Source organism: Scyliorhinus canicula, chromosome 25 (genome assembly GCF_902713615.1).
Source record: "Scyliorhinus canicula chromosome 25, sScyCan1.1, whole genome shotgun sequence".
Classification (NCBI taxonomy): Eukaryota; Metazoa; Chordata; class Chondrichthyes; order Carcharhiniformes; family Scyliorhinidae; genus Scyliorhinus; species Scyliorhinus canicula.
In genome coordinates, this window is record NC_052170.1 from 13668279 (window position 1) to 13683435 (window position 15157).

The window sequence follows — 15157 nt, forward strand, 5'->3', positions numbered from 1 at the left end:
GCGGTAGTTTCCTGGCTAGCATTCCTTCATGAATTCCCATCATTTCTATGGATTCTTTCTGAGTCCACAGGTATAGTGGGAAGCCACTGTGCGATTCCAGAGTGCAGTGCGCCTTACGGAATGTGTTATCAGGATTGATGTTGTACTATTCACAAAGACCACAGAAGCTAAGTTCATTAACACAGCTAACTTTTATTTACACTACTTAATTAAGCTCGACCACTTATTCATAGAACATAGAACATAGAACAGTACAGCACAGAACAGGCCCTTCGGCCCTCGATGTTGTGCCGAACAATGATCACCCCACTTAAACCCACGTAACCCGTATACCCGTAACCCAACAATCCCCCCATTAACCTTACACTATGGGCAATTTAGCATGGCCAATCCACCTAACCCGCACATCTTTGGACTGTGGGAGGAAACCGGAGCACCCGGAGGAAACCCACGCGCACACGGGGAGGACGTGCAGACTCCACACAGACAGTGACCCAGCCGGGAATCGAACCTGGGACCCTGGAGCTGTGAAGCATTGATGCTAACCACCATGCTACCGTGAGGCCCCTCCTATAATAAACAATAGTCTAGTAATCTACACTCAACTAACACTAGTCTTTACACTATATCTATAACTGTACTTTCTTCTCTATCACTGCTCTCTATAGCTCTCCTCCAGCTCGCTCTCAGAAGCCTGTGAGTCAGTGCTTTATGTCGTTCTGCATCTAGCTCCATCTGGTGGTTAATGATGATATGACATTTACCCTTTGTATTCTGAACAATCTCATAATGTCACACAGAGTGCTGGATAAGAGAGACTGCAAAGGCGGAGGGGAGAAAAGAAGAAATTCATGAGGACACAAAGACAGGGACTTTAGGAGGGAAGGGATGGCAACTAAAGGAATGGCCGATGGCATTGCTCTGAAAGAGAGGCAGTTTGATACTGCGAGGTGGCTGTATGGAAGTGGGGATGAGAGCTAGGAAGAGGCAAGGTGAGGGAGATCAGGAATACTAAATTAATTCTCTGGGATGGCCGTTGGAATTAGGTGAGAATAGGGCGATAATGTGGGTGAAAAGAGGAGGTTGGCAAGGAGAACTAGGGAGAAATTCAGGAGGGGGAGGGGGAGACTAGGGGGCATAGGGGTGGCTTAACAATTCAATATGGGGAAGCAGCCTGGGTTTAATGTTAAGGAATAGCCAAAGCTCCACACTTCTAAGCTAAACCTAAAGTGATACCTGGGGATGAACGTCCGCTTTATTGACATTGCTCTAAATTCACCAATCAGAAGTGGAACATAAAGGGCAGCATGTTGGCACAGTGGTTAGCACTGCTGCCTCACGGCGCCAAGGTCCTAGGTTCGATTCCGGCTCTGGGTCACTGTCCGTGTGGAGTTTGCACATTCTCCCCATGTCTGCGTGGGTTTCGCCCCCACAACCCAAAGATGTGCAGGGTAGGTGGATTGGCCACGCTAAATTGCCACTTCATTGGAAAAAATTAATAGGGCACTCTAAATTTATAAATAAAAAAGGAGAACATAGGGGTAAGAGTTGTAGTAACTTGCAAGTCTTTGATTTTTTAAACTTCTGACAGTGATATACTCTTAGGAATTGTGCAGCGTTTAACTAATTTTGTGCCTTATTCTTCCACCTCCAAGATATATACTGCCTCCAGTATACAATATGCAGAAGAGAGGATTCTTGCACAAGGGAAAGACTATTTAGAAGTTTCCCACAGGTCAGTTTGGGACAGTTTACAGGCAGTTACACTGATAATCTGGTGAGTGATGGTGTTACACTGACCCAGTTAAATGAACAGCAGAACACAGTGTTCAGGCCACCCAATCCGAGCTGTGGTCAGGAACAGCTGACTGGCCCAAGATCGATACACCCTTACTGAAAACCGCGGTCAGCTGTGGGGTTTGAATCGTTTGCCTCAAGGGAGATAAATTCCTGAACTAATTGCATTTGATCCTCCCGCCCCCGCCCCCCCCCCCCCCCCCCCCCCCCCCCCCCCCCCCCCCCCCCCCCCCCCCCCCCCCCCCCCGTCTTCCTGCTTCCTTTGATTGAATACTTCTACTGAGCTGATGACTCAGTTTCCTCCCCGTCTTGCCGAAAGTCACACAGAGATACTGACCCATCCCACGGACTTCACAACATTCCAGTTACCACGAACGGCACTTACGCCATTTATAAATTGACACCTCGTTTTGACTTTCCAAAACCGATTTCGACTCCACCATGCTTGCTTTTTTAAAATAAATTTAACAAATTTAGAGTACCCAATTCATTGTTTTCCAATTTGTAGTACCCTCAATAACGACACGAGAGTGTGGAATGGTAAAAGAAGGCTTTAATAAGCAGAGAACTAGCCAGTTACCGAGACATGTGCTTACTGAGTGTCACCTACAGGGCGTCACCTTATATACGGCTCCCTGGTGGGCGGAGCTGGAGGCGGAGCCCCCGGGGTTCCAAACCCGGTCTGAAAGGGGCATCACCTACATGGTGTTAAGGGTACAGTAACCATTCATCACACAATTAAGGGGCAATTTAGCATGGCCAATCCACCTACCCTGCATATCTTTGGGTTGTGGGGGCGAAACCCATGCAAATACGGGGAGAACGTGCAAACTCCACATGGCCCATACCCCAGGGCCGGGATCGAATCTGGACCTCGCCGCTGTGAGGCAGCTGTGCTAACCACTGCGCCACCGTGCTGCCCACACGATGCTCGCTCTGATGTGACGCCAGCGAACAAGTTCAAACATTCATACGTGTGCATCAACATTCTGTGCTGCCCATCCCCCTGACTCAGTGTACTAACTATCTCTGTGTATTTATGTGATTTTCCAGGCCAATATGGTTGCTATTTACAACATAAATGCGTTAATGGTCCTGCATTACTAGTCGTACATAATTCTGGGCTATTTTTGTGAAAATAGGGTATAGGACTTTGTTCAGGCACCAATCCCCCATTTATAACAGTGTTCCTATGGAAAAATCAATTCCGAGTTATGATGTTTCAATTTAAGACGTGGTTTTCAGGAACTAATTGTGTCGCAAGTTTAAGGAGAGTGCTAATCAATACACTGACACAATAACCCTTAACTGCAATCTTTATTTCCACTCAAACAACAAAACCATCTCAGGTCATAATCCACTTTTAAATACTGTTAGCACTCAGGAATAATTGCTGCAAAGAGATGTCTTGGATACTCCACTTTGAGGAAGATAGATCTTTTGAGACTGCTTGAGAGAGAGAGAGACCAGATGCCCTGTCAGAATAATGTAGAATCTCTGGCTGTATTTCTTCCGAAACTGCTTCTCTGCTCACCTTCCAGCCAAAAGCCAACCGTGAAAACCCCAACACCTCACTTCTTCAGTCCCTGATTCCTCCCATTAACTGCATCATTTTACTAATCTGAACAAAATGTCTCTAATTATCTACTCCCCAAGGAACACTCCGTATAAGTAAAAGTCCATTAGCCCAAACTTTTACGATGCTTTAATTGCACCGGTGGCTCCAAAAAGCCTAGCTGTCTTTCAAACCAGGATTTTTTAAAAACATGACTGCAGCAGTCACGCACTAACCCAAACTTTTAACCTTTACTGCACCAAATACATAAAGTACAATATATCTGAAATTCCTCCATTCGTCACAATGAGCAGACACAAAACGTAGGGACAGAGGAAATAAGAGTAGGCCATTCAGCCCATCAAGTTGCTCTGCCATTCAGCTAGATCATGGCTGATCATCTACCTCAGCGCCATTTTCCTGCGCTATCCTCATGTCCCTTGATGTCTTTATTTTTTGCATTTTTTCCAATTAACGAGCAATTTTTGCGAGGCCAATCCCCCTACCCTGCACAACTTTGGGTTGTGGGGGTGAGATCCACACAGACACGGGGTGAATGTCCAAACTCCACACGGACAGTGACCCGGGACCGGGATCGAACCCGTGTCCTCAGCGTCGTGAGGCAGCAGTGCTAACCACTGCGCCACTGTGCCGCCACTACTTGATGTACTTATTATCAAGAAATCTATCAATCTCAATATTAAACGGTTATGCATACATCTCTGCTGGTGCATCGGCTTGTGACCTGTAGTGATGGCAGCAAAGGCTTAATTTCTACATCTTAGGCTGAATGAGCAACATCCCTTAATAAAACCTCCACAGCTCTGATGTAGAGAAATTCCTCCTCATCTCAGTCCTTAATGACCTATTCCTTATTCTGAAGCTGTGTCCCTGGTTCTAGATCTCCCCTCCCTGAGTCAGCCAGGGGGAACATCCTTCCTGTACCTACCCTGTCAAGCCCTGTAAGATTCTCCGTCGGTGGACGCGCACCCACGTGGATAACGGGGCTGCGGGATGGAAAATCGCACCCTGTGTGTTTCAATTAGGGATCACCTCTCGTTCTTCTAAACTCTAGCAATTTTTTTTAGATAGGCCCAGTCTCCTCAGAGGACAATCCCACCGTCCAAAGACTATTTTTTATATTTAGCGTACCCAATTATCTTTTTCCAATTAAGGGGCAATTTAGCGTGGCCAATCCACCTACCCTGCACATCTTTGGGTTGTGGGGGCGAAACCCACGCAGACACGGGGAGAATGGGCAAACTCCACACGGACAGTGACCCAGAGCCGGGATCGAACCTTGGACCTCGGCGCCGTGAGGCAGCAGGGCTAACCCACTGCGCCACCGTGCTGCCCCAAAGACTTGTCCTAAATTGAATATTAGTCTTTATAGTTGGAGGGCTAAATTTAGAATGTATTTTTCTAGTGATGCAGAGCCTTGCTTAGGCCACATCTGGAGTATTGTGTAGCTTTGGGCATTGCACCTTAGAAAGGATATATTGACTTTGGAAGGAGTACAATGTATTACGATCCCAGATCATAGAATTAGAATTAGAATTTACAGTGCAGAAGGAGGCCATTCGGCCCATCGAGTCTGCACCGGCTCCTGGAAAGAGCACCCTACCCAAGGTCAACACCTCCACCCTATCCCCAGAGTGTATGTGAATGTAAATGAGAGACTATGGGCATGATTCTCCCAACGGGAGACAAAGTGCCGACGCCGGAGTGAAAACCGGAGTGTTTCACTCCGGTGTCGGAGGCCGCTCCTCGCCCCCTATTCTCCCGCCCCCGGGGGGCTAGGAGCGGCGCCGCGTCATTTACGCGCGAGGGGCCTTGGCGCCGCGTAAATGACGTCACCCGCGCACGTGCAGGTTGGCCGGAGGAAATCCACGCACGCACGGGGAGGATGTGCAGACTCCGCACAGACAGTGACCCAAGCCGGAATCGAACCTGGGACCCTGGAGCTGTGAAGCGATTGTGCTATCCACAATGCTACCGTGCAGACTCCAACAGTGGCTAAGATACTGAACTGAACCCCCAAAATTTTAGTTCATTTGTAAGACTGCGGAAAGAATAATTAGCTCCATGAAAAAAAAATTAGGGCTTTGGTATTTCTAAAACAAACTTTATTATGTATACAATATTAAAGTTTTTAACTTCACACCCAAAAAGAATACACTCTGTGATTCACACACACACACTCTCTCTCGTTCACACACACACACACTTACTCATATTCACACGCACTCACATTCACACCACCACTTTCTCATTCACACATACACAAACACACACTCTCATTCACACACACACGCACTTACTCATATTCACACGCACTCACATTCACACAAACACTTTATCATACACAGACACAAACACACTCTCTCATTCACACACGCACTCTCATTCACACACACTCATTCGTACACACACATAATAATAATAATCTTTATTATAATCTGCCTGTGTGGAGTCTGCATGTTCTCCTCGTGTCTGCGTGGGTTTTTTCCGGGTGCTCCGGTTTCCTCCCACAAGTCCTGAAAGAAGTGCTGTTAGGTGGATTGGGCATTCTGAATTCTCCCCTCTGTGTACCCGAACAGGCACGGGAATGTGGCGACGAGGGGATTTTCACAGTAACTTCATTGCAGTGTTAATGTAAGCCTACTTGTGGCAATAATAAAGATTATTATTATTATTATTCCTCCAGTCCCCATTCCTCAACTACCAGGGGCGGAATTCTCCGACCCGCCGGGGAGTCCCGCCGCTGACAGGCCTCTCCCGCCGGCGGGAATCTAAACACCTACCTGATCGGCGGGATTGGCGGCGCGGGCGGACTCCGGGGTCCTGGGGGGGACGCGGGGCGATCTTACCCCAGGGGGTGCCCCCATGGTGGCCTGGCCCGCGATCGCGGCCCACCGATTGGCGGGCGGGCCTGTGGTGTAGGGGCACTCTTTTACTTCCGCCCCGCCATGGCCTTCACCATGGGGGGGGGCGGAAGAGACCCCCTCCCCTGCGCATGCGCCGGTATGACGTCAGCTGCCGCTGACGCACCGGCGCATGCGCGGACTTCCGCTGGCCGGCGAAGGCCTTTCGGCCCCGGCTGGCGGGGCAGCAACCACTCCGGCGGGGGCCTAGCCCCTCAATGTGAGGCTTGACCCCTAAAGGTTTGGAGAATTCCGCGTCTTTGGGGAGACCAAACGCCGGAGTGGTTGACGCCACTCCAATACGTCGGCACCCCCTGCCCCGCCGGGTAGGGGAGAATCCCAGCCATGATTCCCCCTTTCTCCTGTTAATTTCTCCACTAGCGGGTGGCATGTGGTGCAGTGGTTAGCACTGGGACTGCGGCGCTGAGGACCCGGGTTCGAATCCCGGCCCTGGGTCACTGTCTGTGTGAAGTTTGCACATTCTCCCCGTATTTGCGTGGGTTTCACCCCCACAACCCAAACGATGTGCAGGTTAGGTGGATTGGCTAAATTGCCTCTTAATTGGAAAAAAATAATTGGGTACTCTAAATTTTTTTTTTTAATTCTCCACTACGTGGTTACTCTTTCCTAGCATTCCTACCTCCCAACGCTCTCTCTTTCTCTCACCCTCCCAGGTTTGCCAGTGTGAATGATGGAATCCACAGATACAGAAGGAGTTCCCCATCATTGGCTACTCACGGATGACTGCAAAATGCCAAACAGCCAACCATTGCACTTCTTACCTGATAGAGGAACAAAAGAACATTTTATTAAGGAACGTCAGTTGAACAAAGTACTTTGTACTTTGTACATAGTCCAGGGGCTTTTTACAGATGATAAACTCTGTATAACGTGACCAATAGAATTTACTTTCATGTTCCGTCTGTTGCTAAGTGTGCTTTACACTTAATTGCTCTGTTTTATAGCCTTTGCTCTAGAGTCGCCAGGTATCTTTATGATACCACCACGAGGTTCAAAGCCAAGTGCTGATCAATAACTCAATACACCAGTTAGTAAGTTTCAAATCAAAACACATTTATTATACACAGTCCATCACTACTCATGCATAAAACTCTACTTACTAGACTACCTCTAACACTAAAAGGCCGATACTTAGCTTTGGAAATGGCCCACCAGGTCAGGGGAACAATGGTCTTTCGTTCAATTCTGAGGCTGCTGGCTTCAAGCTGGTATGGACTAGTAGCTAGGAGCGCCTATCTCGTTGCGTGCGTTGACTGGAGACTTACTTGGTTGGTGCAGCTGCTAGGCAGGTCTCTCCTTGTTGAGAGTCACGGTCAAGAGTTGTTTCGAGCTGCTGACAGACCCTGCCAAGAAGATCGATCTGAACTTGGGGACTCTGTTTTATAGTCCCCAGAGGAGGTGGTGAAAGCAGGGACGATAGTGACATTTAAGGGACATCTTGACAAATACATGAATAGGATGGGAAAAGCGGGATACGGACCCCGGAAGTGCTGAAGATTTGAGTTTAGACGGGCAGTATGGTCGGCACAGGCTTGGAGGGCCGAAGGGCCAGTTCCTGTGCAACCCCAGCCCAATCATGCGCATACTTGCATTTGCATTTGGTTTGGTGGGGGGAGGTCGGGGATGCTTTTGGGGGCTCTCCATTGTAAAAACCATGACTATGTGCGGCCTCGGTCACGTGTTCTCTGTTTGAGCGAGTTCCGGAAAACACAGGGCTAAACGAACTCGCTCGGGGACTTGCTTCACTTTTGGGGGAATCGCGCCCGATGTTTCCTGTAGTGCCGGGGACAATGGCAGGTACGTATTGTCATGATATGCAGACATGCACATAATGTAATACAGACAGGCAGCTAATTAACACAGAGAACAGGACATAACCAATCAGCAGGCAGAACACTTGGGGGTGGTTTCCCACTATGCACAAGGCACTCACACTCCGCCTCTTTCTACTGGTGACATCTACAGTGTGAGTCAGGGTGTACATATCATATAACCCCTACAGCACGTGGCTAAGAGCTAGTCTGGTTCAGTCAGACAGATTAATCACACTAGGTTAGCAGAAACTTACAGAGGTTTGAGCTAACTGTGTGGCAGGTTCAATAAATCATATTGAATTACTTCAAGGTGTGGAGTATCTCTCAGGTAAAGCTGTATCCAGTTGCAGCCCTTGTTATCTTACTGTGCGTAAAACGACATGGTACCAGGTGTGGGGTCATATTCTTGATTTTTAAAAGCTGCTCTCTCAGAGGATCAGAGTAAACTCCGAAAACGATCTGGTCCCTGATCATGGAGTCAGCAATATCACCAAAGTTGCAGGACAGCGCTAGTAGACGGAGATTAGTTAGGAAGGAGTTGAAAGATTAATCTTTACCTTGGAGGCGTTGTTTGAACATATAGCGCTCGAAGATTTCATTGGTGTCCACTTCACAATGACTATCAAACTTGTCCAGGATGGTCTTGTCCTGGCCTTTGGTGAAGTTCAGCGAGTTGAAGAGTTGGATGGCTTGATCCCCGCAGTTGAGAGGAGAAGCGCGATCTTCCTTGTATCAGACGCACCCTCGAGGTCTGAGGCTTCGATGTACAGCAGAAACCTTTGCTTGAAAGTACGCCAGTTGGCACTGAGATTGCCTGAGGTCTGCAACTGTTGAGGAGCCTGGATCTTCTCCATGGTGCTGGGATACATTTGCTGGTCGTCACGGAACAGATTGAGGTAAATCACCGAGGGGTTTCAGTCTCCTGGTATCATATCGTGTTGAGCACAGTAAGATATCTAACTGTGCTTAACACAACACATATCACTATGAGTTTCAAACAGGGAAGGTGGACCAATAGCTCAGGGGATTTGTTCCTTTTTAAAATTTATTCTTTCATTCAGGGGTTTGTGGGCATCACTGGCAGGGCCAGCATTTGATACCCATCCCTAACTGCCCTTGAACTGAGTGCCTTTTACCACAGAAAGTCAACCACATTGCTTTGGACCTGGGAGTCACATGGAGGCCAGACCTTCCTCCCTATTAGTGAACCAGTTGCATTTAAAAAAAATAAATTTAGAGTACCCAATTATTTTTTCCAATTAAGGGGCAATTTAGTGTGGCCAATCCGCCTACCCTGCACATCTTTGGGTTGTAGGGGTGAAACCCACGCAGGCACAGGGAGAACGTGCAAACTCCACACGGACAGTGACCCAGGGCCGGGATTCGAACCCAGGTCCTCAGCGCCGTAGGCAGCAATGCTAACTACTGTGCTACCGTGCTGCCCGAACTAGTTGCATTTTTACGACAATTATTGAGATTTATAATTCCAGATTTATTAATTGAATTAAGGTGTACACCCCCCCCCCCCCCCCCCCCCCTCCCCCGGGCCACCGATTATTAGCTGACGAATTAGGCTTCAGTGTGACCAGTGGCCAAGTCCCTGGCTAGCTCTCGCTGTCTATGTTAATAAGTTAATAATGCCCAATTGGGATGGAACACTGGGGCCATGAGGTGATAATGGAGCTGTACCACAGCAAAAGGTAAGGAAAAGTCAGCGGGAGACAAGTTAAATTCTGAGGCTTGAGGGGAAAAGCAGAACTTTAAGAAAATGTGCCTTCTCAGGCTCATGTTCAATAGTCAGATCTTGTGAACTTACACAACTGACCTCTGACTTTCACAGGATTAGAGATAAGATACAGATCAGGGATGTCATCTGGTCCTACTTAGCTTGTGCACCCAGAACGTCTACATTCTATCATTGCATTCAAATCTTTTTAAATGCTTCCAGGCTTTTAGTTTCTGCTGACCCACCTGGATCTCTATTTATGTGTTCACCACCCTGTGTGAAGATGTTTACTGATATCAGTTTAGCACGGTAGCACAGTGGTTAGCACTGTTGCTTCGCAGCGCCAGGGTCCCAGGTTCGATTCCCGGCTTGGGGTCACTGTCTGTCCGGAGTCCGTACGTTCTCCCCATGTCTGCGTGGGTTTCCTTTGAGCGCTCCGGTTTCCTCATACAGGTCGCGAAAGACGTGCTTGTTAGGTCATTTGGACATTCTGAATTCTCCCTCTGTGTACCCGAACAGGAGGTGGAGTGTGGCGACTAGGGGCTTTTCACAGTAACTTCATTGCAGTGTTAATGTGAGCCTACTTGTGACAATAAAGATTATGATTAAAATCCTGTCCTGTCCCTCGATTTACTGTGAAATAATTTTCTGGATCTCTTATTATCTCCACTATTTACAACAATCATCAGTCAATAATGTAACTCCTTTCAACGGCAATACTTGGGATGCACCCTTCAGCGATCCTCATCTCCTCAGTAAGAACTGTAAGGATCCTTCCTGATGATTTCCTTAGTTCCTATTTCTTTTCTTTTATCTTTCTCGTTTTTGGTCCATGGCTCGTTAACTGAGACGCACCTTTAAGTCGAGCAGAGGAAGTAGACAACTCAAAGTTTCAAACTGGGACACTGTGTTGTTTTGTATTTGAGGCCAGAGAGCTCAGACTCTGCGACCCAGCAGACTGGAGGGATTCAATTCATTTGGCTAATTGGGAACCATTGGGTTGGCCAGGGACAGTGTTCTGCCTGACAACAGACAACGATTGGTTCCTGCCAGGTGGGGTTTTTCAGAGAGAATCCAGCAGAAGACATGAGACCCTCAAAATAAGAAACTGTGATTTCTCCCTCACTCTCTCTCTTGGCTGCTGGCTGTATGCTGTCTCTGTGAGTCTACAGTGAAGACCATTATAAACTGGAGGAAAAGATAACATCCAATTGAATGCCTATACGGGTGAAATAAAAATCTTTCTGGAGTCAAAGATCCCTATCTTTTACTTTTTATCATTATTTTCTTCCTTTCCAACAGCCTTTTTGTTGCCTGCCTGTGCGTGTGTTGTGTGTGTGCGTGTGTGTTGTGTGTGTGTTGTGTGTGTGTGTTGTGTGTGTGCTTGTGTGTTGTGTGTGTATTGCGTGTGTATTGTGTGTGGGTACGTGCGAGTGTGTGTGTTGTGTGTGTGTGTTCTGTGTGTGTTCTGTGTGTGCGCATGTGTCGTGTGCGGGTGTGTGTGTTGTGTGTATTGTGTGTGTGTTGTGTGTGTGCCTGTGAGTGTGTGTGTAGTGTGTATGTGTGTGCGAGTTTGTGTGTTGCATGTGTGTGTGTTGTGTGTTGTGTGTGTGCGCATGTGTTGTCTGCCGGCGTGTGTGTTGTGTATGTGTGCGAGTGTGTGTGTTCCGTGTATGTGTGAGTGTGTTGTGCGTGTGTTGTGTGTGCGCATGCCAATATGTGTGTGTGCTGGGCATGTGTGTTGTGTGTCTGTTGTGTGTGCGTGCGAGTGTGTGTTGTGTGTGAGTTGTGTTGTGTTGTGATTGTGCGTACGAGTGTGTGTGTCTGCAAAGAGTGAGGCGAGTTAGAGATGGTAGTTAACCAGTTGTAATGTTGCATATTTAATACCAATTGCTGTTAAATAATAAAAGGTTATTTGTTTTAAAATTTACAAACCTGGGGCGGGATTCTCCACTTCGCTGGCACCGCACTCACGCCCGCAGATTTCCCACCGGCGTGGGGGTGCCCACAATGGGAGACCCCATTGGCCGGCTGCCGGATTGGAGAATCCAACAGCTGGTGGCGCACCAGGAAATGGGTGCAGCAAGATGGAGAAGTCCGCCCCTGGTGTCTGTACGTAAATCGGGATCAAACCAAAGACATTGGATATTTAAATAACTTTAACTTGTGTTGCGAATCCGGGTCAAGTGGGGCTGGAATTAACTACGCACTAGCCCAGGGGTACATAACAGTACCATTAACCTCTCTCCATTTCTAGGTTTAACGCTGAATCTATACTTCTTTAAGCTTAAATATAAGCCATTCCTGTGGAACTTTATAAAGTCCAATCCTTTATATCAGAAAACGTTTCTCGCATCCACTTGGAATGCAATTTTCTTCAAGATGTCAAGGAGACCTCCCACCAATTCGACATGTGGAACCCAGAGCAGGGCAGAAGCCGATGGAACACTCACAACAAACTTCCACGAGCTTTATCCTGCGCATTTTAAATGTGTCCGTGTCCACGCCTATTTTATTCTCACCTCCTGAAGGTTTTATAGGTTCCAATTCTCCCAACTGACCAGCTTGGATCACTAACGTCTAGACTATCGACCGACTATTTGATCCCAGGGCATTATGTCGATCCTTATCTCAATCAACATCACACACGTGCCCGGAGATTCGGCGGGGGCGGGAATCGCGCCGCACCGGTCCCCCCCCCCCCCCCCCCCCCCGGTGATTCTCTGGCCCGCAATGGGCCTTTCCCACCGGCCGGCGGGGCGCCAACCACTCCGGCGCGGGCCTAGCCCCTCAAGGTTAGGGCTTGGCCCCTAAAAGTGCGGAGGATTCTGCACCTTTGGGGCGGCCCGACGCCGGAGTGGTTCACGCCACTCCATCCCGCCGGGACCCCCCGCCCCGCCGGGTAGGGTAGAATCCTGCCCATTAACTGGTTGCCGGCTGGGAACATTTGCTCTCCGCAACCCAGGGAAATGTTGCTGACATACAGACTCAATCAGCTTATTGAGCACAAATCAAGGACAGGACCCATATCGGGCAGTGCCTTTATTGTCTGAGCCATCGCAGCAGTGAAAAATAAAAGCCGTGTCTTTAAGAAAACATTTAAGAGTTGATGGCTTTGACTCTGACTGATGTATAATTTACTTCAACAGCTGTAGCTTTCACCACAAATCTGAGAGAGAAAATAATAACACCTTATAGACCACATGTAACCTCCCAAAGCACTTTACAATGTGTAAGTTATAATTGAAATCGGATTTGCGGAAACGTTCCGAAAATTCTGACTAACAGCCTGTGGCTATATAATTTGTTTGGAACTATCTTTGTTTCTCAATTACTGTTCAAATTAGTAGCTTTTAAACATCCATTAGCACAGCTGAATGATCAGGCCCAATGCTATGCCCCAACAGCTGACACCTTTACAAGGGAAGACACTTTTGTTGTCCATTTTCAGTGATTCCTTACAAGCAACCTTGCAGCTGAACGGGGCACTTTAAAAGAATGAGTGCGCGACGTAAGCGTGGGTAACTGGGCAGTGTAACATCACAGCCTGTAGTGGTTACATCCCCTGAATAAAACTCTTAGTTTTTGTTGAAAATCCACGGCCTCCTAAAGTCAATCCTGTTGACACTACAGGTGAGCTGTGAGTGACTGCCCGTGACATCAAGGCAGCATTTGACCGAGTGTGGCATCAAGGAGCCCTGGCTAAACTGGAGTTAATGGGAATCAGGGGGTAAACTCTCCGCTGGTTGGAGTCATACCCGGCACAAAGGAAGATGGTTGTGGTGGTTGGAGGTCAATCATCTCAGCTCCAGGGCATCACTGCAGGAGTTCCTCAGGGTAGGGTCCTCGGCCTAACCATCTTCAGCTGCTTCACCAATGCCCTCCCTTTCATCATAAGGTCAGACGTGGGGATGTTTGCGGATGACTGCACAATGTTCAGCACCATTCGTGACTCCTCAGATATGACGCAGTCCATGTCCAAATGAAGCAAGACCTGGACAATATCCAGGCTTGGGGCTGACAAGTGGCAAGTTACATTTGCACCACACAAGTGCCAGGCAATGACCATCTCCTATAAGAGAGGATCTAACCATTGCCCCTTGACATTCAATTCCCATCGCTGAATCCCCTACACTCAACAACCTGGGGGGTTACCATTGATCAGAAACTGAACTGGACTAGCCATATTAATACTGTGGCTACCAGGGGAAGTCAAAGGCTAGGAATCTTATAGCGAGTAACTCACCTCTCACCCCACAAAGCCTGTCCGCCATCTACAAGGCACAAGTTAGGAGTGTAATGGAATACTCTCCACATTCCTGGATGAGTGGAGCTCCAACAACGCTCAGGAAGCTCGACACAATCCACGACAAAGCAGCCCGTTGACTGCTACCCATTCCACAGACATTCAATCTCTCCACCACCGACGAACAGTGGCAGCTGTGTGTACCATCTACTTTATTTTAAAATTCAGAGTACCCAATTGATTTTTTCCAATTAAGGGGCAATTTTTAGCGTGGCCAGTCCACCTAGCCTGCACATCTTTGGGATGTGGGGGCGAAACTTACACAGACACGGGGAGAATGTGCAAACTCCACACAGACAGTGACCCAGGGCCGGGATCGAACCTGGGACCTTGGCGTCGTGAGGCAGCAGTGCTAACCACTCTGCCACCATGCTGCCCTCATGTGTACCACGTAGAAGATGCACTGCATTGGTTCCTTAGCGTCTTCTCAACCCACGACCACTACCATCTAGAAGGACAAGAGCAGCAGATACCTGGGAACCCCACCACCTGGAGGTTCCCCTCCAAGTCACTCACCACCCTGACTTGGAAATATATCGGCCGTTCCTTCACTGTCACTGGGTCAAAATCCTGGAACTCCCTCCCTAACAGCACAGTGGGTGTACCTACACCTCAAGGACCGCAGCGGTTCAAGAAGGTGGCTTACCACCACCTTCTGAAGGGCAGCTAGGGATAGACAATAAATTCTGGGCCTAACCACATCGCGTAAATTAATTTTTAAAAAACACAACAAAATACTGGCGATGAGGAAGACGGACAACGCATGCAGCCCCTCAAAGGGAACAGAGGTGAAAAAAAACAATCGCCACACTAAATCTGGCTGGCAAGGAGTGCAACGGTGGTTGCAGCCACCCAGAGGAACCGTAACAAATTGCGGAAAATTCAAAGAAAATAACTTTGGAGAGAAGCTTACCAGATGCTCTGCCCAACACGAACTCGAAAGCCTTGAGTAGCAATAACTCTACAACGACAAATGTACTGTTGGAAAACACAAAGAAAAACAGGCTAAGCTCG